The sequence below is a fragment of the Lactuca sativa genome, chromosome 6, assembly GCF_002870075.4.
Source record: "Lactuca sativa cultivar Salinas chromosome 6, Lsat_Salinas_v11, whole genome shotgun sequence".
In the NCBI taxonomy this organism is placed as follows: Eukaryota; Viridiplantae; Streptophyta; class Magnoliopsida; order Asterales; family Asteraceae; genus Lactuca; species Lactuca sativa.
The window spans coordinates 83,729,047-83,754,150 of NC_056628.2; positions in this window are offsets into that span (position 1 = coordinate 83,729,047).

The window sequence follows — 25,104 nt, forward strand, 5'->3', positions numbered from 1 at the left end:
GATGAATCCAAATACTTTAAAATAACACATAACCATAAGTTTAGTGTTTTACATCAATCCATATATGTCAAAAGAAAATTGAGTATAACATCGAAACGAAATATAGTTTTTGATGAATACAAACACATCAAAAGAATTTATAACATTTACCATATGTTTTATTTAGAGAAAACTAAATAAATTTGAAAAAAATCACCAAAGTTTATTATGTAATTGGTTCTTTTTCATGTGTTTTTATTCGGTTTAACCGGATCAACTGGTTTTTTCTAAAAACCGGCCGGTTCAATCCGGTTCATAAATTAATGTAAAATGGTGATAGTTGAACCGCTCCCTCTCACGGTTTCCGGTCCAACCGGTTCGACCGGCTGGTTTAAACCGGTTTTTAAAACATTGATGAAATCTTAAAATTTACAAAAAATAATAAATACATAAACTTAAAATTGTTTTAAATAGTAGTACAATGTTCAAATGAACATTATCCTCATACCCCAAAAAAATTCCGCCGATTGTTTAAGATATGACATGGACCATGTACCACTTTATCCTCTATAAAATATGATTCCCGACGATCAGCATCTCTAGGAACCAACAAAAAAACACACAACAATCCCCTTTATTGTAAATCTGTTGCGGTACGTCTAGGGCCTATTCAAGGGTCATGTTGAACCTCTCAAGTAGGATTACATCAGTTGGTTTGGTACCCCAGTAGTTGATACCTACTAATAGTTTGTGGATGTGGGCTTGCACAACTAACACCTATCATGATATTCTGAACAATAGCCACTCTTTCGGTGGCTATAGTATATAGACTATAGTCATTTTAAATGTCTCCATATCTGAAATACCTAAAAACTAGTGAGCACTTGGTATATTGATTGGGATGTAAAGCTACACAAAAGGTTGAAATTAATTAATCATAAAAAAATTATATTATGTAACGTCCCAACTTTTGGAATACCTTTTTCGTTTTTAAACACATATTTTCATAAGATATATTCAAGGAAAAAATCCTTTATGTGTAAACAGTAGTACAAAATAATATAATGAAAAGTGTTGCAGAATCTCAAATCATTAAATTGGTGATGGGTGTGTACAGTCAGACGTTCACCTTCCTACGAACTGTTAAAGTATTTAAATTTTTTTTAATCCACAACTGTAATCCAAATCTTAGCCAGTTCCCCAAAATCCCTCATACAACAATACATATACATTTAACGCACACACGACCAACATCACGAGGCTGGACCGCCATCCGGAGCCTACAACATCCAAGTGGGGCCTCTCCCCTTAGGCCTATAGTATGAGTTGGACTGCCCGAGTCTCTTAGCCTACAACACACAACCGGATTGTCTCAACCCAACCGCAATATGTCGATATATGGAAATAACAAGAAAACACTAGTAATCTTGACAAATCCACCAGTTTAACAAAACACTACATCATATCAACATCCTAACATACAAATGATATATAACGTAATACAAAGTATAATTTGATAACTCAAAAGAGCTAACCAGCAGAAACTCAACATCAAAACTCAACAACAAAACAACTAACACAAGCTATCTAAAACCAAACCAAAACTAGTCCTTAGCTGGACAATCAATTCTATCGTAGTTTAATCAAAACTAAAAGTAATCAAAAAGTAAAAAGTTGTCACACCCCGAAACCGATGGTGGAAATGTTCTGGGGCGGAGGACGTCATGTATATCGCAACCAATGTACATAGTAAGCGTAGTAAACACAAAACATTACATTACATAGAATTATTACATTTGTTTGAAATCAAAGTGTTACAAGTGTTATACATATATATCATATGAACAAAAGCAAAGACGAGTCTTCTATTCACTCTGTCTTCTCCAAAAGATTGCGGTGTAGCTATCTAATGTGGACCTGAGAATACAAGCAGTTTGAAAATCAGCACAAAGCTGGTGAGTTCATAAGCGGTTTATTTTTGTAAAAGAACAGTTTCCTTTGATTTTTCTGAAAAAGTCGTTATCCAAGAAAATCCCATATTTTCTTATTACTAAGTTTAGTTATTCGTTTATTTTGTAGTTTGGTTAGGAAGAGTTCGTTATCCCAGGAAAAACCCTTATTTTCCTAAAAGTCGTGGTTAGTTCTTGGTTCAGAATGCTATGTACTAGTACCTATCATACTTTTCGTATTAGCTAGGTATTCTGATATCCTAGTTATCCTACACTTGAACGTCGAATATCTACTTTTCTTATCTGTATTTTCGAATGTTTGGAGACACTCAGAGACGTACATTAGCTGTATATTCGATGTTCTGGTGACTTTCAAAGGCGCACTTTAGTCGTATTTCCGAAGCTTTGTTGACATCCAAAGGCGTATATTTTCGAAACTCTGTCGATATCCAAAGGCGTACTTTCGAATTATTTCCGAAACTCTGGCGACACTGGAGGCGTACACTAGCTGTATTTCCGAAGTCTTGGTGTCATCCAAAGGCGTACTTTCGTAGTCGTTCTGTTACTTTCATCGTTCTGTTTCTTTCGTAGTTCTGTTACTTTCGTGGCCGTATCTTATTAGTATAAATCCTAATTTATGATTAATATGAATCTTTCGTAAGATTATAAAATGAAACATAGATTATAACATTTTATAAAGAAATCTACTATTAGTCTAAAGGGTAAATCTCCAATTCGAACTATTGGTTAATACGATTTTCGATATTAAGAACATACAGAATATGAACATTTGAACAAAAATAATGTGTTTGAGTACAAGATTTTCTTGTACTTTTGCTTGTATTCCCCCTGAAAACATTTGAAAAACACGGAAAAAGAGTAGGGGTATGAACTCACTAGTCGCGGAATGTGTCGGTTTGAATGCTAAACGTCAGTCCGGGGCTTGAACGCGTGCGAGGTTCCTATGTAATATGAAAAGATACAAATTTGTATCTAATTAGGCTTTGTACTACTAATTAGTTGAGGATATACACTTCTAGTCGCAAAAACACTTCATTACAAGTGTTTGGAGTGACCCGGGTGACATCTACGGACGTATAGGGCATAGATATGGAGCTTGCTCTTCAAGAGTAAACTCGTAGGGGAGTTTACGGCCCTAATGACCATATCCCCATGAGTTTACAGCCGTAAACTCATGGGTGGTGTTCTTGGGTGCTAATTGGCCTTATAACATTGGAGGGATGACGCTAGGTTTGGTTCTAGGGCTTTGGAAAGGGATTAAATCAACACATGGACAATTTGAGGAGTTTACAGTTGTAAACTAGGATTTTACAGCCGTAAGCTCCCTCATACCCATTCCTTTGGTGTTTTGGTGGTCCTAGGTCAATCACATGTGATTCAAACTCATTACTCAAGCCATGGGGTGAAGTTAGGGCATCATTTGACTAAGTTATAGGAGTTTACGGCCCAGGAACCTATCCTTGGGGGGTTTACGGCTGTGAACTCCTAAGGGGGTAGTTTTTATCAAGTTTAAGGCTCCTAACTCATTTGTGGTTGCTTCTAGACTTTAATTCAAGGCTTAGGAGGTGTTTATGGTGCATCTTAACACTTTAAAAAGGTGTTTACTATCCATGAATGGGGGTTTACGGTCCAAGCATGATCTTGGGCCGTAAACTCATATTTACCCCCTAAATGATGAGTTTTTGGTGTTCCTAGTTCATTCCAATAAGTCCTTAAGTCATTTCCAAGCTCCAAAAGTAATTTGGGAGGGTTTTGGGGCTCAAAAACCCCTTTTATGTGTGTTTGCGGCCCAAGACTGTTCTAGGGCCGTAAACACATGATGTTGGTCCTATTCCAATATTTGAACACAAATTTGAAGGCTAAGGATGCTAATCTATGAGTTAGGGTAGTTACCTTATCGATTTGGAGCTTGAATTGAGTGATTTTGGGACCTAGAACTGTGATTTGAGGAGAGAGAGTAGAGAGAGAGTAAAAAAGGCTTCAATTGAGGTCCTTTGAACTTTATATATAGGTTGAGTTTGAGACACGGTGGAATTCTACCCGATACTGATGTTAGGCAAGGCTTTTGGTCAGACCCGATTAAGTTGTTGTAACCCGACGTGGTCTAAACTAAAAATTTTCCAATTACTAATTTGGGATGTTTTCATAGGTTTCTAACGTGTTTGGACATCCATTAAGTCATAATAGAAGTCTCTAAATAAATTACTTAATTTAAAAATGTAAACGGAAACAATTCGAAAAAGACGAATTTTAATAACGGAATGGGTTACAAAGACGGGATAAACTTCGGGTTGTCACAAAAGTCAACAGTCAAAAGCTCACCACACCGTGGCCAGGATATGACAAAACATACACAGGACCTTCCATCCACCGTGCCGCGGTTAGCGACCCACCGAGCCACGGTTTCTCAGCTTAACATCTTTTTTTCATTAAGGAATTAATCCTTTAAGTCCGAAGTCACAAATCTTAGATTTAATTCTTGTTAATGACTTAATGGATAAAGTTTCCAACTTTATCCATTCCCATGGTTCAAAAAACCAAGATCTAGACTTCAAGTTTCAAAGAGTCCACGAATGCATCTTTCTCAACTTCATCTATTAATTCTAAGCCTCTAACTTTCAAATCTTAATCAACATGATTTTTAGATGGATAATGTTTCCAACTTTATCCATAATAATGTTACAAACCTCCAAGATCTAAAACACCAAGCTAATAAATGTCAAAAAAATCCATTTTCTTCATTCATAGAGTAAGGAGAGTTCTTGCATACACTCTTTACTCCCCCAAATCACTAGATCTGATAATGAAACACAATAAAGAAAACCAAGGGAAGGGGAAGAAGAGGAAAGCCCCCTCAAAACAAAACTGGAAGGAAAAGTCCCAGGCCGGGTCTTCAAGCAATGGACCCAAAGGAAAAGCAAGTTATGATGCTCGCATGCCTTTGATCCTAAGGAGGCTACTTGCTTTTACTACCATGACAAGGGGAATTGGAAACAAAGCCGCCCCAAGTACTTGCAAGACATAAAGGATGGCAAGGTTAAGCCAACCTCGACAAGTATTTACACTATCCTATCTAAAAACTCATCGCTTTCTAATTCTTGGGTACTTGATACAGGATGTGGTTTTCACATTTGCTCTGCCTTGCAAGGACTAAAAAGAAGCGAGGATGTGGAGCATGGGAAGATGAACCTGATTATGGGCAATAGGAGATCGTCGCCTGTTAACAAGATTTGTGTTTATTCTTTGGTGCTTAGTAGTGGGTTGGTGTTAGATTTGAACAATTATTGCTATTTGTCAGAAATGACGAGGAATATTATTTCTTTTCATGGTTTATAGAAACAAGGTTTTAGATATTCTTTTGATAATGTGAATAGTTATATTTATGCTTATTATAATGGTCTATTTTATTTTGAAGCATTACCTTGTGATGGCGTGTATGAAACTGTGATGGTTGTAGACAATTTAGGAAATATTGTGTTGCAAATTGATTCGTCTAATGGTTTAGACAAGGCATGCTTGTGGCATTGTCGTCTTGGACATGTCAACAAGAAGCGCATTGCCCAACTCCAAAAGGATGGAGTGCTGGAATCATTTAACTTAACGTCAGATGATACATGCGAATCTTGTTTGCTTGGAAAGATGAAGAAATCACCTTTTACTGATTCTTGTGAAAGAGGTGAAGGATTATTGGATCTCATACACAGATGTGTATGGGACCTTCAGATCCACCAGAAGGGATGCAAATCGATTCTATGTGACTTTCACTGATGATTATAACAGATATGAATATATCTACTTAATCAAGCACAAGTCAGAAACCTTTAAAAAGTTCAAAGATTTTAAACAAGAAGTCAAGAATTAACTGAGAAGGAAGATCAAGATGCTCATATCTGATAGAGGTGGTGAGTATCTTAGTATCGATTTCCATGACTATCTAAAGGAATGTGGAATTGTTTCACAATTGACACCTCTTGGGACACCATAACTTAATGGTGTGGCTGAGATGCTTAATCGAACCTTGTTGGACATGGTTCATTCCATGATGAGTCGAACTTCACTTCCAATCTCATTCTTGGGGTATGCCTTAGAGACTACCGCCCAAATTCTTAATCTAGTCCAAACAAAGAAGGTTGCCAAAACGCCTCACGAGATGTGGACAGGGAAGGTTCCCTCGTTAGCACATATCAAGGTTTGGGGTTGTGAAGCTTTCGTTAGACGAGAGACTCAAGAAAAGCTTGAACCTCGAAGTGAGAGATATATTTTCATCTGTTACTCATAGAATTCCTTTGGATACTTGTTCTATAGACCAGGTGAACATGTGGTCTTCATAGCACGAAGAGGAGTCTTTCGCGCGTGCGAACACGAGAGAGAGAGAGAGAGAGAGAGAGAGAGAGAGAGAGAGAGAGAGAGAGAGAGAGAGAGAGAGAGAGAGAGAGAGAGAGAGAGAGAGAGAGAGAGAGAGAGAGAGAGAACGAGGGAGAGAGAGATAGAGCTCATATGTAAAGAGGATAGTGGGAGTACAATTGATCTTGAAGAAATTCAAGAGTCAAGCGATGAAGGAACCTCTAACAATATCTCTCAACCCAAGGAAGAAATTCCCATTTAACCAGTTGACGAGTCATTACCTCGTAGATGTTCCAACATAGTTAGAATGACACCAAAGGTTTATGGTTTCCATATTACTATTGATAGTGATATGTTTATCAGTGATAATATACTGATAAATTTGGATGAGCCTTCTAACTACAAGGAAGCTATGGCAGGCCTAGAGTCTACCAAGTGGAAAGATGCAATGGACAACAAGATCAAGTCCATGTATGACAACAAAGTTTGGAATTTGGTTGACAATGTACCACGTAGTAAGAAAGTTGGGTGCAAATGTATCTTCAAGAAGAAGACCAACATGGATGGAAAGGTACACACTTTCAAGACTCGAATGGTAGCAAAGGGCTTTACTCAAAACCCAGGGGTTGACTATGATGATACCTTCTCAATAGTTGGTAAGATTAAATCTATTAGGGTTATGTTAGCCATAGTTGTATTTTCTGATTATGAAGTCTGGCAGATGAATGTCAAAACCGCTTTCCTTAATGGAAAGTTGACTGAAGATGTTTATATGAGTCAGCCAGAGGGTTTTTTGGATACTAAATACCCCCATAGAGTGTCTACGCTTGATAAATCAATATATGGATTGAAACAAGCTTCTCGCAGATGGAATCTTTACTTTGATAAGAAAGTCAAAGAGTTTGGTTTCTCTACAAGTGAAGATGAATCTTGTGTATATGTCAAAGCTAGTGGGAGTGTGACATCCCTAAAATTCACGACCAGAAAAGACCAGTTTAATTTACTCTTTTAAAATAATTTCAAAGTAATCCTTTGATTAAAAGAGTTGCGGAATTTGTTCCCAAAATGAAATATGATAAAATAAGATTTACCAAAGCATTTCTTAAAGAAATGTATTTTCATTATATAACAAAACTCGGGATGTCATGTTCTGATACAGACAAAAGCATAGACAACAAATTATAAGCCTTACAACAGTTATATACACTACAGGCCTATAATCAAAATATCTTGATAAGTCTTCCAACTTACGCTCTGGGGCCACTACCTGTAATACGAAGAAAAACTGAGTGGGTCAGGCTTGGGAGCCTGGTGAGCATATAGGGATTTCAAACCACAATAAATAATTATTTTAAATTCAGCAACCAACAATAACCCAATTACCCATTATCGTTGTCCTCACTTTACGTCCCTAAACAACTATGACAAGGGACCTAGCCTAAGGATTTTCGTCGGGGTGACAACACATGCTTCGGGGGTTCCTCAGCAATATAAGTCAAACAAGGCAACCATGTGGGGGATGGAGTACAACAAATGAACACCCATGTTCATTAACACCTACAGGTGGCGAGCCTGCCCCCGTTCCAGTAGACTGTCTAGAAAAGTCCATGGTCGTCATCTAAACTCCGCTAGATGACTGGATCACAATAACATTGAGGCCTCTCATCATTTTATTTAATCAAACATCAACTATCTACCCATGTTTGACCCAACAAATTTGTAGATAAAAATACATATGCAACGTAAAATGTGTATAAAACATTCATTCAACATTTATATCAAATAAATAAATAATATATAAACACATAGCACGTATTTTATAGAGAATACTTCATATCTTTGTGTTAGAAGAAAATGAATATACACTTACTTGATAGGACGATGCTTGGACAACACTATGGCTCTTCAAGTAGTAAATCTTCGATGAATCCGGGATATCTTCACACACCAGGCTTCTCACAGGCAGAGCTTCGGCTCGGAAACTCTTTTTCTTCTCGGGATCTTCAGAGCTTCGGGACTTGCTTCGGGTGTCCGGATGATATCAGGGTTTTGGGGTTATTTCTTGCAAAGTAGAAGAAAGAAAAAAGGAGGGGGTTGAAGATGTGGAAATTAGCAATAAAACTCAGGGGTCTCACTTTCTATTTATAGGGACTGAACCCCTGATTTACGTTCGGCGTAACTTCAGAGTATGCGGGGCATACTCCTTCGTCGACATGTACGCTGGGTGTACGCCTAGTACGCCGGGCATATTGAGTGGATTCGATCAGATGCGTCACGGCTTCGGACCCGAGACACTTGAGTGGCAGAGTAGGGCGATGTGGCCCAACCCAAACCATGAACCGTGAGTACGCTCCGCGTACTCCACATTTCCAAACTTCTAAAATTCGTATCTTTCGCATACGAGCACCGTTTTTGAGGTTCTTTATATCCACGCGTAGGTGAGACTATGCTCTACTACTTTCATTTAGAATCCATCGGCTAATTATGACTTTATTATTTATTATTATATTTTTAGTAGGCCGAGACAGGAAAACTCCGTTAGAAATTCATAACTTCTTAACCCTATGTCCGTTTTTGTCTGTCTTTTTACCGTTGCACTATTATCGACGAGATCTTCGATTCTCGTTTCGATTGTCTCGGCTAGAAATCACTCGATCTCATATTCAAACTTTGGGCTGCATATTTCTAAGTCGAAACTTCGAAAAATGATAACTTCCTCATACGAAGTCAGATTAGACGTCCCTTTCAGGCACGCTCTCGGTTTAACAAACTCTAAGACTTTCGTTTTGATCACTAAGGCTAAAGATTGCTCTATAATAAACTCACTATTTACGTCATGCAGTGTCGTACCGGTTCTGTCGCGATACTTCGACAGGTTATAACTCCTTCGTTATAACTCGGATTTCGGAATTCTTTATATATCCGGAACCCTTGTCACAACCACTACAACTTTCTTCATAGATATTGGTCTTATCTAATATCTTATTATTATGCTTATTTTTATTCTTAATACATTTAAATCACAACAATTAAGCATAAAACACATAATACTCAAATACCTTTTTATTATTTCAAAATGGGTTGCAAAGGTTAACGTAGACTATTATATCAACATTAATGCCTAGGCTAGAAACACGGGCGTTACAATTCTTTCCCCCTTAGGATGATTCCGTCCCCGAAATCACACATCAACAAAAAATGTGGATAACGACTCATCATGTCACTCTCCGTTTCCCAGGTGAGATTTGGCCCATTCGAACGTTTGCAACGGACAAGCACTAATTCTACCATCTTGCGTCGCAACTTCTTAGTCTTACGGTCAACGATTGCCTCTTCTTCTTCAATTAACCTCTTATTTTCATCAATTCTTATTTCCAAATGTGGAATCATGCCAGGAACTTCCCCCGTGAGCTTCCTCAAGTAACAGACATAAAAGTGTTATGAACTCCATTCAGTTCTTCGAGTAGTTATAGCTTGTAAGCTTGGTTCCCAATCCTTTGAAGAACTTTAAACGGTCCAATAAACCTTGGACTGAATTTTCCCTCTTACCAAATATTATACGTCCCTTCCACGATGAGAATTTAAGGAAAACCGAATCTCCAACTTCAAAAGTGACCGGTCGTCTTTTCTTGTCAGCATAGCTCTTTTGACGATCCTGAGCTGCTAACATTCTCTCCATAATTATTTTCAACTTTTCAGTAGTTTGATGGAGTATCTCGGGTCCTATAAACTACTTTTCCCCAGCCTCAAGCCAACAAGAAGACGTACGACACTTTTGTCTGTACAAAGCTTGATAAGGGTCCATCTTAATGCTCGAGTGGAAACTATTATTGTTGGAAAATTCTACCAAAGGAAAATGTTCATCCTAGTTTCCTTGGAATTCTAGGGTACATGCTCTCAGCATATCTTCAAGCGTTTGTATCGTTCGTTCACTCTGACCATCAGTCTGTGGATGGTAAGCTTGATGGGTTTTGAGCATTCTAACACTCCTAAGTGTACATGCAACCCTAAATACCTTGGATCTATGTTTTCTCTGTTATACATGCAAATATGAACTTTCCAAGGTATTACCCTATCTAGCATACAATACTTTATATTAGGGTAATCAAATGGATAGAATACATACCTTTGTTTGATGTAGCTTGTCTTCATGAAGCTTGAGTGCCTAGTGCCCCAAGTGTGACACCTCAAATGGTTCACACAACATCTAGTGCACATCGAATGACTTTGAGAGAAATGGAACACTCCTTGAAATCGTCTAGCCCTCATATTTACACACTAGTGCACGATTTCTTGATCCATGGGATTCTTTTACATGGTGGCTATTAGGGTTACACCTTGTAACTCATAAATTTACCCATTCCTTATGCTCCATTGTTTTTAACCTCCATGGAGTATCCATATGTCACCCCATGGACTTAGTCCAACATAAGGAATCTTGGATCACAAGCCCACATATATAAGAATGAATGATTTACACAATCAACCCATATATTTAATTAGTCTCCATTTGATCACTTAATTAATTCTAAATTAATTCTTGATCAATACTAATTAAATAATCTTATTAATATATTAGAACTTATAATATATTAATAAACCTTAAGTGTTATTTCTCTCATTATAGTCTATGAAAATGCATGATGCCATGCAACCCAAATGGCCCATGCCGGGTCGGGTCAAGTCTTACAAATTATAGTTATGGACTTAGACATTAATCCAACAGTCTCCCACTTGGATAAGTTTAAAATTATTGTTGCGTATGACTTTAGGAACCGACTGGCAATCGTAACTCTCAAAATCTTCTGTCGAACTCTGACCTTGTCGATGAACTCTGACCTTTGTCAATGACTTGTCTATTAGATAAGGGATCATATATTCCTCCATTCTAGATATCATATGGACTGAGACATGGATTAAAATCATTCTCTCTATCCATGTGTTGTTTCCCGATTTCCGATTCATGATGATTGACTGATTGAACAGATCAAATCAGTCCTGGCTTGGCCAAGCACTCACATGTATCATCATTAAATCATCGAGGGGCGCACATATATCACTTTTATCCCGAAGGTAAAAGGAATGGATAAACTTCGACTCATATGGCTTGTTTTACTACTTGTTGAATCATACACAAAGGCATGTTTTATAACATCGAGTTATCGAATGCATTTTCGTGCAATCAATGTACAACCAACTCATAGTAACAACTCATATCTCTAGGTTTGAAGAATATAAGATATTATCGTCTCATGATCACTCGTGATAAAATCCATGAAGTGATTCCAATGAGCGCGGGTTGAATCCAATACTTAGAACTTATGAGCACTCATGAGTGTTGTATCACAACTTTGTCCACTAACTTGGACCTTTACAAGCCAACCCATGACAGTTTTGATTCATATCTACTTCCAACATATGACCGACTGTGGATGGTTTGAATAACTTAGTCCTTCTGGAAGAATAACCTAGTTTATTCTGGAAGTCAAAACATGCAAAATGAAACACAAGAATAATTGAATCTAATATGGTATCAAAACCTATGAATATAAATAAAACACCTTTTATTTATCAGCATATGATTACACATTATTCATTGCATACGGTATCAGCTATCAACTTTATACTTGAATTAAAACAATAGTTGTCCCATGCTCCAAGCATGTACACTATGTTTTTCTAAACAATAGATTTGCCATACACCAAGTATGCACTCTATGTTTGTCTATGATCCTTACTTTGTGAAATAAACCAACTGACCAAACTTTCAATGATTCTAATTTCACACTCCCGAATTCTTATGGAAAATGCAGGAATTCCAAATTCATGCCATTTTACCAAAATCTGTTAGATTCTCAACTAATATGCAATGATTCTCTTGTAATGATTATGCAAAAAGTCACAAAGACTTGACAACAAATATTACAGAGCATTCCAAAGGAGATCAACTCCATGGAAACATCCTTCTTGCATTAAGTTTCCTAATCTTACATAGATTTATTGAACAACTTCCACCAATGGGATCATTTCCACATTCCCTTTTTGACTATCACTTTTGAACAAGATTTTCCTCCTCTCAGAATATGTCAATATGGTCCTTCCAACAATTAACACTATACTTCCAACTGTCCCTGAGCAACCAATCTTTGGTAAACCTTAGATTGTCCTCGACAATTGCTTAATAATTTTAGTCACATCCAGTTCTAGACCTTTTCCCTTCTTAATGCCCCAAGCATTTGGAAAATTTTAGAAAGGATAAATATAGAACATGTAATCGATCCTATATCCGAAGCACATGGGACACGATTCATGATGTCTCACATAAAGACTAAACCAGTCTTTTGCTATAATATTTCCATTTCAATTTGCCAAGTTCTCATAATTCAGATTATGAAAAGGGATGCTGTAATCATAATCGAATTGTTAGGAACTCAAATAATGGACCCATATATAAAATTTCCTTATGTTGAGCCATTCCAACATGAAATTCATATATATTCTTGACGAAATTTTATTAAAATCTCAATTTAAGTTTTTAGAATTGAAATGAAGTATAATTTCCTCTCCCTTAATTATAGCAAAACAAGTTTTTCAAACCCTGCAGCCTCACGAATTGAAACTTTTGTTTTCTATAATTAACATTGCTAACTTGCAATTCTTATCATAATTATCATGCTCCCACTAACATGATGATTATTAGCATAACATTTATGCTCCCACTAGCTTTGACATGTACTCAGAAATCAGTTGGACTTCTAGAAATCAATACTTTATTGACTTTCTTACCAAAGTTCAGATTTCTGATACTAGATTGTTTTGATAAAACTTTATCAAAATCATACACCATTCATTAGATAGCTCACAGGTGTGTCTAAACAATTTAAGAACTATAAAAAAGGATGTTGTAATCATAGTCTTAATTGTTTAGACCTTTGCCACTTCTCACAAGTCTAGGTTAGTGTGTCGGTTAACCACGCACGCTCCACTAACGACTTTGAGAATGCAAATGTCACAATTGCTATCTAGTTAAAATCTACTTAGTTAAAATGTTTCCTCACCATCATTTTCATGAATCGGAGAGAAACCTTGTGACACTTAGATTTAATGGTGTATGTGTTCTTATCCATGTGAATTGTCAAAACCATAGTCACAAGACAAGGATAATGACAAATCCAAATTCATATGGATTGAACTTGTGCAGTCTTAACTTCTCGTCATCTGGCAGATCAAGGGCCTGCCATTGCTTCCAAGTTATTGTGCAACCAATTGAGAACTCTAATAACTCATATGCAAAGCCAACTTTAACTGGAATAAGAATAGAATATGTCAACATGATAGGTTATAAACCTCAAGTCGTGTGCTAGTGATAAACTTACAGGTTTTTATTCTTGATTATCCTTTCAGGATCTTTAAGACTCCCACTATCCTCTTGACACATAAGACTCACTTGCCAAATATTCAAGAGATAGTTTGGATTCTTTATCAAGACAAACACTTTACACAATTGGCCTTAGTTGGTCTTTGTTTTATCCAAAACATCACAACTTACCAATTTCAAATGTACAAGAGTAGGAAACTTTTACTCTTACATTTGACAAGTGTTTTTAAACCTTCTTTAAGACATGTCACTCAAGTTACAATCTTGGAGTATGACTCTAAGAATTATTTTGGAATGAAATATGACTCATCTTCTTGATTTAACCACTTCAACAGTTCATAGCTCCTCTTCTTAGCTATCAGAATGCACTTAGAGGATGAATTGCGATAAGGTATCCTAATCATTAAGATGATCATATGACATGATACTAAAGTACTCTCCCATCTTTTCAGATTTGAGAAACTTTTATCCTTCTGCCTAATTTTATTTTTTCTTATTCGCTCTGCCATACATTGGAACCTTTTCCAATGTCTCAGAATTACACTTAAGCTTGTAAGTATAACCATATTTACTGAGCTTTAGTAAATTATTACGAATAATCTTATCGATCTTTTGTGGTGGACTTGACCAGTGCACAAGAATGTGTACTCGGTCCCTTAGTCCTTCACTTGACTCACGTATACATGTGAACAAGGAACTAGTCTTAATTTTCCAAAGATGAAAAATTCTCATTCATCATGCTATACAACTTGCATGATTCCAGGTTTCGGTCCAATTGAAACTTGGGTGATGAGGATGTTTCCTTATTTGGTATATTTAGACATTAACACAAATGAAAGAATCAATTTCATATTTCCACTCTTACTATTAATGGAATCATATAAGCAACAATTTTTCCTCAAATGCCATGTAGGGATATTTTACAATAAATAAAAACATCATTTTTTTCCTTTTATTTTAGAAAATTTGCGGAAAAACTATCCTTACAATGCAAAAGAGCATGAAAACTTTGTTATTATCTATTCCTAAGAAATATATCATAACTCCTAAGAAGTAGCTCAAGAATCCGATCTTCAAACTATGTGATAGAAATCCATCTACGCGATCAGATTCAGCATATTCTTTCTTTAAGTTTCTTCACTTTTCTTTGATACTTACAAACATCAACATGTGACCCAGTCACATCATGTATCAAGAATCTCAATATAGAAACTTAGCAAAGTTATATAGTGGACTTTACCTGAAGTAGAGTCAAACTTATTGACTTTAACATCTTTAGGTAAAATTTGGCAGCTTCGTAAGCAATGCCCCTTTCTTTCACAATAGATACCTATGGACCCTTGATAATGGTACATTGGACTATCATAGACTTAGCCTCTTTCTTTACCAATTGGTCAACCGAGTTGACTATGGCTGATCCCTTTCCATTGGGAATAGAGAGCTTTACTAGATATCCAATGTCATCATTGTCAATGTCCATAAAGTTTTAGGAAGCTGACATAAGCAAACATATAAGATGATTAAGGGTCTTGTCATAGTCTGTTTCATAAGAGTCCCAAAGGAACTCACTATGTGACTTAGAAAGTGATTGGACATCCAACTTTCTCAAGACTTTGACACCCAACTCTCCCGACTTGTCAATATGTGACTTCATCTCCAAGATGTGATCACACCTAGACCTTGCCTTGCCAAAAGGGCTTGAGTGACCTTGAACTTTGTGGGTTAGGGAGAATAATTAGAGGAGGTGGAGTAAGTGAACTTCCAAGAGATTTGGGAGGATCAAAGATGTCTGAACTAGACATCTTTTGGGAGTCATTCAAGATAGTTGATTAAAAGTCCTTAATATAACACCGAATATAAAATATTAAGGCAAGGACCCTACAAACTATTTTATAACTCGGAAGAGGGATGCCAAAATGTATTATTAGGTTTTAATTGGTTTTTGAAACTCCTAGATTCTTTTGAGATTCATTGAACGGTTCAATGTCATGTTTCAATCTCGAGTGTGCCCTTCAGGTTTTGTGACTGGGATGCCGAGGATCACAAAACAAGGTGTGAATAACCATGCAAAAATACTTGGTACCCTTAATTATTTACTCGTTAATCAATGTGTCGGTTAACCACACATGCTCCACCGATACTATGATAAATATTAAGTTACCCTTTGCCTACCTTGTTAAGTCCAGGTTAGTGTGCCGGTTAACCACACACGCTCCACTAACGACTTAAACAAAGTGCAAAGTGTAATTTCATGGGTTAGCACCAAATTCACATTTTCTAAGTACTAAGATTGGGTATTAATTAGAGTTTAGTTACTTAGTATTTATCATTAATACTTTTAATGAAGGGAGAATTCTAGTCCTTGTCCTACCCGTTCGGCTAACGACCCTCCACCGGTCAAGGAAGCGGTGGGTGAGAGTAGACACCCATTAAACTGCCATTTTGTAGGCAGTAACCTTATACCCTCCTTATAGATCAGCTTCGTGAATGAGGCCTACTAACGGTAAGACTGACTTTACTCTTATACATATATATAAATATTATTAACTTATAATATTATAAAGTATAAGGGTTGAATCTTAACTTTTAAAATTCTAAGGGCTAACTTGGAATTAAAGTATTCACAAGTGAAAACTTTTAAAATTCCAAAACTTGAGGGCAAATTTTGAAACTATTTAAAACTAATTAATTCCCATAACTTATGTGTTTAAAATAGTTTTAATCCAAAAACTCTTCAAGTTCCATAACTTGAGGACAAGTTATGGAAGACTTTAAACTAATAAAAGAATGTAACTTTTCTTTATTTTGTAACTTATGGAATTAATTAAGGTTACACATTTTAATGATTTAATGAAGTGACTCTTGAACCTCCATAACTTGAGGACAAGACACTTTATTTTTTTTGTAACCATTGCCAACTTTTATGAGTTTTATGAAACTTAAATGTGACTTTTCATATAACTTGAGGACAAGTTACAAAAACACATTTTAGAATCAACTCTTAGATTAATTTGGATTGAAAACAACAATTTCACATAACTTCCTATTAATCTAAGCAACTCATAAGAACAAGATAATTCAAATCAAACTTTTTCATGTAATTAGTCTAAACCTTAAACTAATACAAAAAATGAATCTATTGACAATTATCTTTGAAATTGGATTAGCATGAACATTACCACATCAAAAACAAGTTTATAAGTCCAAAAATAGCTTATGGTAATGTTCCTAGTCCAATTCCAGCGAAAAACCACGAAGACAAGCTGTCAGGGGCCAAAACTCGTTGAGTTCTATAGAGAAATCGTCGAGTTCATTCATTAAAAAATGAACTCATCGAGTTTATTGGAAATACTTGTTGTGTTTTCAGTCTGAACAGCTTCTTGGCTTCAAAAAATGTATTTGCATCAAGTATAAGAGAAAGCAAGCCTAGGCTCTGATACCACCGATGGGTTTTGAGCATTCTAACACTCCTAAGTGTACATGCAACCCTAAATACCTTCGATCTATGTTTTCTCTATTATACATGAAAATATGAACTTTCCAAGGTATTACCCTATCTAGCATACAATACTTTATACTTGGGTAATCAAATGGATAGAATACATACCTTTGTTTGATGTAGCTTGTCTTCATGAAGCTTGAGTGCCTAGTGCCCCAAGTGTGACACCTCAAATGGTTCACACAACATCAAGTGCACATGGAATGAATTTGAGAGAAATGGAACACTCCTTGAAATCGTCTAGCCCTCATATTCACACACTAGTGCACGATTTCTTGAACCATGGGATTCTTTTATATGGTGGCTATTAGGGTTACACCATGTAACTCATAACTTTACCCATTCCTTATGCTCCATGGTTTTTCAACCTCCATGGAGTATCCATGTGTCACCCCATTGACTTAGTCCAACATAAGGAATCTTGGAGCACAAGCCCACATATATAAGAATGAATGATTTACAAAATCAACCCATATATTTAATTAGTCTCCTTTTGATCACTTAATTAATTCCAAATTAATTCTTGATCAATACTAATTAAATAACCTTACTAATATATTAGAACTTATAATATATTAATAAACCTTAAGTGTTATTTCCATGATGCCATGCAACCCAAATGGACCATGCCGGGTCGGGTCAAGGGTTACCAATTATAGTTATGGACTTAGACATTAATTCAACAAAGTTGTACTCAAACACAACTTGGTACCCAATTCCTCTTATAGACTTCTCCAAAAGCGCGATGTGAAACGACTGTCACGATCTGACACAGTCATTAATGGAGCACCATGAAGCCTCACAATTTCCTTCACGTAAGAATTCGCAAGCTTATCCATAGACCATTTCTCATTTGCTGCTATGAAATGCGCACTCTTAATGAAGCGATCAATGACCACCCAAATCACTTCACGTAAGAATTCTGGGCAGTTTACTGATAAAATCCATAGCAATGTCTTCCCATTTACCATAGGCACAGGTAAAGGTTCTAAACTCGCATATGGTTTATGATGTTGTCCCTTAACTCTTGCACAAGTCACACACTCGGCCACGTACTTTGCATTATCAAGATTCATCATCAGCCACTAGTAATAGGGTTTTAGGTCCCTATACATTTTAGTGCTGCTAGGATGAATCGTGTACATGGTTTTGTGAGCTTTTTCCATTAGAAGATCTGTTATTCCTGCTGACATAGGTACCCAAATCCGATCTTGGAACACCTTCAGTCCGTGACTGTTTATACCAAACACTAACGTTTTACCCAAACGTTCCTCCTTTCGGTCAATCTTCTCTAAAGCTTCTTCTTGAGCTTTCTTTATACTTTCCACAATTGTCAAGACAACTTCAATCATCAACGCTCTTGGTCTTTTTCTTTCAAGATTAACTTTCTGGCTGAGAGCATCAGCAACAACATTTGCTTTACCAGGGTGGTAAAGTATCTCACAGTCGTAGTCCTTAAGTAACTCTAGCCAGTGTCTTTGCCTCATGTTCAATTCTTTCTGATTAAAGAGATATTGGAGACTCTTATGATCAGTGAAAAGTTTGCACTTCATGCCATAGAGGTAATGCCTCCATATCTTTAGAGTGAAAACTACCACCGCCAGCTCCAAATTGTGAGTGGGGTAGTTCTTTTATTGCCCCTTCAGCTGTCGAGACGCATACGCTATCACCTTTCTCTTTGGGTCAAAACACAACCCAACCTAACCCCAGACGCATCGTTATAGACAACGAAGTCTTCAACTCCATCGGGTAAAGAAAGAATCGGTGCCTTACATAGCTTCTTCTTTAGCTTCTCAAATGCTTCTTTGTGCTTATCACTCGAAGCATAAGTAGCTCATTTATGAGTCAAAGCTGTCAATGGAGTAGTGATCGAAGAAAAGCCTTGGATAAAACTTCGGTAATATCCGGCTAATCCCAGAAAGCTTCGGATCTCCGTGGGACTTTTCGGTTGTTCCCACTTCATTACAACTTCAATCGTCACTAGATCAACCATTATCCCTTATTGGTTGACCACGTGACCCAAGAATTGGATTTCTCGAATCAAAAAATCACATTTAGAGAACTTAGCATACAACTTCTCCTTCCTCAAGACTTCCAACACTTCTCGCAAGTGTCTGCCATGCTCCTCTTGGCTTTTCGAGTAAATCAAAATGCCATCTATGAACACTATCACAGATTTATGAAGGAACAATTTAAAAACCTTGTTCATTAAATCCATGAATGTTGCTGGAGCATTGGTTAGTCCAAACGATATAACAAAAAACTCATAGTGTCCATATCGTGTTCAGAATGTAGTCTTTTAGATATCCTGCTCTCTCACCTTCAGTTGATGATATCCTGACCTTAGGTCAATCTTTGAAAAATAACTTGAACCTTGTAGTTGATCGAACAGATCATCAATCCTTGGCAACAGATATCTATTCATTATCATTGTCTTATTCAACTCTCTGTAATCAATGCACATCCTCATACTCCTGTCCTTTTTCTTTATGAATAACACTGGAGCTCCCTAGGGTTATGAACTAGGTCTAATGAAACCTTTGTCCAATAACTCATGAAGTTGCATCACCAGCTCCTTCATCTCCGTTGGTGCTAGTCGATACAGTGCTTTTTCTATTAGCGTGCTTCCTAGTAACAAGTCTATTCTGAACTCCACTTGTCTATCAGGTGGTAATCCAGGAAGAACTTCGAGAAATACTTTCGAATAATCACACACCATAGGAATGCTCTGCATCTTCTTTTTCTCCTTCTTTGCATCAATTACGCATGTCAAATATGATGTACATCCTTTGAACAAACACTTTTGGCTTTCATTAGAGAACTGATTCTAGAATTTACCCTGCGTTTGTCCTCATACACCATAAATGACTCTTTCCTTGGCGGGTTTAATTTTACTATCTTCTTCTTGAATAATATCTCGGCATCATTGGCGCTAAGCCAATCCATTCCAAGCATGATGTCGAAACCGTTTAGCTCAATAAGCAATAATTCATCGTGGAACATATTCCCATTCAAGTCGATGCAATTGTTTTTCATAAGATGGCTAACAGGTATAAAATTGCCACTAGCAACCTCGATTACTAAAGCATTATCTAGTCTATCAACATGTAAAGGTAGTTTTCTACCGAATTCATGTGAAATAATGGAGTAGTTGGCTCCAGAATCAAATAAAATTTGGGCAGACAATTTGTTTACGAGAAAGGTACCTGAAGCGACATCAGCTACATCTTTTTGCAGCCTCAAGTGTCATCTGAAAGGATCTCGCCATCGGCTTTGGTAGAATATTGGGTTTTGCTGCCTCCTTTTTAGGACAATCTTTCAAAATGTGCTCTTCTTTGTTACATCCAAAGCACATCCTCTTGTTGGACGGACACTCATTTACATAATGCCCAATGTTTCACATTTGTAGCAGGTCACCTCCTCACTAAACTTCCCAGAGTGCTTCTTCTTGCACTTTTCACACCATTTCCTTTCGCCTCCAAAATTCTTCGAATTAGACTTCGAAAATTTCTTTTCTTGTTGGAACCTGAAGTTCCTTCAAAATTTCTCTTATCACTAACTTCATCCTTGCTGGCGGTTCTCCCCTTGATCATATCCTCAACAGATTTGGCAACCCAAATAGCTGCCTCCATAGTAGGTTCCTAACACACTGGCACCACATACTCCCACAGGAGTCCCTTTGCATGTCTATCAACTTCCGTCAACTCGTCTGGAGCAATGCTCAAAGCAAACTATTTTGTCAGTGAAGTCGTTAGTGTAATCGTCGACTAACATGCTGCCTTTTGTGAATGTCAGAAACTTGTTCTCCAACTCTAGTAGATTTTGAGCCGAGCAGAACTTGTGCTTGATTTGCACCAAGAACTCTGCCCAAGTCAACTGCAGTGGCTCATTAGGGCTTAGGGTCTCCCCGAGAGTGTTCCACCAATGAACAGCTCCACTCATGAACTGACGCACTGCAAATGTGGTCTGCAACTTTCCTCTACAACCACACGTCATGAAGGCTAGCTCCATTTCCGAGATCCAATCCATGACTCCGATCGAATCCTCCTTTCCAGTGAAGGTCGATGGTTTGCAAGTCAAAAGTCTTTGTACTTGCATCCAAGTCCATGAATTCCTCCCTCTTGGTTGTTTTGTCTAACTAACTGTGGGTTGGCTTGACCAATAATCCCACTAAAGTTACCTCCTTCCGATTGCCCTTCATTCAACTTGGGTTGTTCAATCGACATTGAAAGTTCTTCATGATTCTGCCAAAACAGACGTCTCGTTTCTTCCATTTGACGATCCAACATCGTTTGAATCATCAATTATACCCCAGCCATTGTCATTGGCTCAAGTGCCATTGCTAGAAAAGCTACTTGTTCAATCATAGGTGGTTGATTCCTGTTTTCGTTCATGTTTCCAACTCCACTTCTGGTTCTTACCATTTTGATCTACACACTGAAAAAGGTGAATTTAGCTCCTCATTCACGATAGATATTTAAATCATCTTTATCACTCCGAAACGTTTACATGCTAGTTCTAATACCGTAATCATACATTTAGAATCCTAAACACATAAGGTCTCCAGATCCAGTTGGCAACAAACCGTAGATCTAAACAAACAATATCATATATGGCAAACATATAACATTTAGCACATAAAATCATTTTAGGCATCTTTCCTAAAATAAACTAGTGCTCGTGTCTAAAATATAATAGACACTATCTCAAAATCTTCACTTAGCATTCTAAGTTTAAGTATAGAAATCCTAAAAATTCCTAGTTCGCTTAAACTAATGCTCTTATACCAACTGTGACATCCCCAAAATTCACGGCCAGAAAAGACTGGTTTAATTTATGCTTTTAAAATAATTTCATAGTAATCCTTTGATTAAAAGAGTTTCGGAATTTGTTCCCAAAACAAAATATGATAAACTAAGACTTACTAGAGCATTTCTTAAAGAAATGTATTTTCATTATATAACAAAACTCGGGATGTCATGTTCCGATACAAACAAAAGCATAAACGACACATTATAACCCTTACAACAATTATATACACTACATGCCTATAATCAAAATATCTCTATAAGTCGTCCAACTTAAGCTCTGGTGCCACTACCTGTAATACAAAAAAACACCGAGTGGGTCAGACTTGGGAGCCTTGTGAGCATATAGGGACTTCAACCCACAATAAATAATTATTTTAATTTCATCAACCAACAATAACCCAATTACCTATTCCCGTTACCCTCACTTTACGTCCCTAAACAACTATCACAAGGGACCTTGCCTAAGTATTTTCATCGGGGCGAAAAAACATGCTTCTGGGGTTCCTCAAAAATATAAGTCAAACAAGCCAACCATGTGGGGGATGGAGTACAGCAAATGAACACCCAAGTTCATTAACATATATAGGTGGTGAGCCTGTCAGCGTTCCACTAGACTGTCTAAAAAAGTCCATGGTCGTCATCTAAACTCCGCTATATGACTGGATCACAATAACATCGAGGCCTCTCATCATTTTCATTAATCACACATCAACTGTCTACCCATGTTTCACCCTAATATTTTAGATAAAAATACATATACAGTGTTAAACGTGTATAAAACATTCATTCAACATTTATCTCAAATAAACAAATAATATATAAACACATAGCACGTATTTTATAGAAAATACTTTGTATCTATGTGTTAGAAGAAAATGAATATACACTCACTTGATAAGACAATGCTCGGACAACACAACGACTGTTCAAGTAGTAATTCTTCGATGAATTCGAGATATCTTCATACACCGGGCTTCTCGCGGGCAGAGCTTTGACTCGAAAACTCTTTTCTTCTCGGGATGTTCGGAGCTTTCGGAGTTGCTTCGGGTGTCGGGATGCTATCGGGGCTTCAGGGGTATTTCACGAAAAGTAGAAGAAAGAAAAAGGGGGGGGGAGGGAGGGGGGTGAAGAAGTAGAAATTAGCAATAAAACTCGGGGGTCTCACTTTCTATTTATATGGGTTGAACCCCTGATTTACGTTGGGCGTAACTTCAGAGTACGCAGGGCGTACTCCTTTGTCGACATGTACGTTGGACGTATTATGTGGATTGGATCAGATGTGTCACAACTTCGGACCCGAGACACTTGTGTGATGCAGTAGGGGGACGTGGCGCAACCCAGACCATGAACCATGAGTAAGCTGGGCGTACTCCACATTTCCAAACTTCTAAAATTTATATATTTCGCATACGAGCTCCGTTTTTGATGTTTTTTATATCCACGCGTAGGTGACTATGCTCTACAACTTTTATTTAGACTCGTTCGGCTAATTTTGAATTTATTTATTATTATTATATTTTTAGTAGGCCGAGATAGGAAAACTCTTTTAGAAATTCATAACTTCTTCATCAGACGTCCGTTTTCGTCTGTCTTTTTACCGTTGCACTAATATCGATGACATCTTCGATTCTCGTTTAGATTGTCTCAGCTAGAAATCATTCAATCTCATATTCGAACTTTGGGATGTATATTGCTAAGTCGAAACTTCAAAAAGTCATAACTTCCTCATACGAAGTCAGTTTTAGACGTTCTTTTCATGCACGCTCTCGGTTTAACTACCTCTAAGACTTTCGTTTAGTTCACTAAGGGTAAATATCGCTCTATCGTAAACTCACTATTTACGTCAGGCAGTGTCGTACCGGTTCTGTCGCGATACTTTGACAGGTCATAACTCATTCATTATAACTCGAATTTCGGAATTCTTTATATATCCGGAACCCTTGTCATGACCACTACAACTTCCTTCATAGATATTGGGCTTATCTAATGTTTTTTTTATTATGCTTATTTTTATTCTTAATTAATTTAAATCACAACAATTAAGCATAAAACACATAATACTCAAATAATACCTTTTTATTATTTCAAAATGGGTTATAAAGGTTAACCTAGACTATTATATCAATATTAATGCCTAGCCTAGAAACACGGGCATTACTGGGAGTATGGTCACCTTCCTGGTATTGTATGTTGATGACATACTACTCATAGGAAACGACATTCCAACTTTACAAGAAGTTAAGTCTTGGCTTGGAAAGTGTTTCGCTATGAAGGATCTGGGAGAGGCTGCTTATAATTTGGGAATAAGGATTTTGAGGAATAGGAGTAGAAGACTAATTGGACTTAGTCAAAGCACGTATTTGGATAAGGTGCTAAAGCATTTTAGCATGGAGAACTCCAAGAAAATAGAGTTGCCAATCCAGAGTAATACCAAACTGAGTAAGACTCAGAATCTGAGTACCGATGCAGAAATAGCATAAATGAGTCGAGTTCCATATGCTTCCGCCGTTGGATCGATCATGTATGCTATGACATGTACTCTCCTTGATGTGGCTTTTGCTTTGAGCATGGTTAGTTGATATCAGGGAAATTAGGGAAAAGCTCATTGGATAACGGTCAAGAACATACTTAAGTATCCGCGATGAACTAAGGACTGGGTCCTTGTGCTTGGTCGCAGTGATGACAAAAGAGTTACTGGGTATAGTGACACTAACTTTCATACTGACAGAGACAACTTCCGTTCTCTATCTGGCTGGGTGTTTACCCTTAATGGAGGAGGTGTGAATTGGAAAAGTTCCACGTAGGAGACCGTAACTGATTCTACATGTGAATCAGAATATATAGTTGTGAGTGAAGTGTCAAAGGAGGATATATTGTTGAAGAACGTCATTGGAGACCCTGGAGTTGTGCCAGCCGTTAAGGAGCCGATGGAGATTTTCTGCGATAATGAAGGAGCGGTTGCCTTGACCAAGGAAACAAAAGATCATGGAAGATCAAGACATATCGACATAAATATCACTTTATTAGACATCGAGTAGAAGACGAACACCTCTTCGTAAAGAGGGTATCATCTGAAGAGAATCCAGTAGATCCCCTCACAAAGGGTTTGAGTAGAGTCAAGCA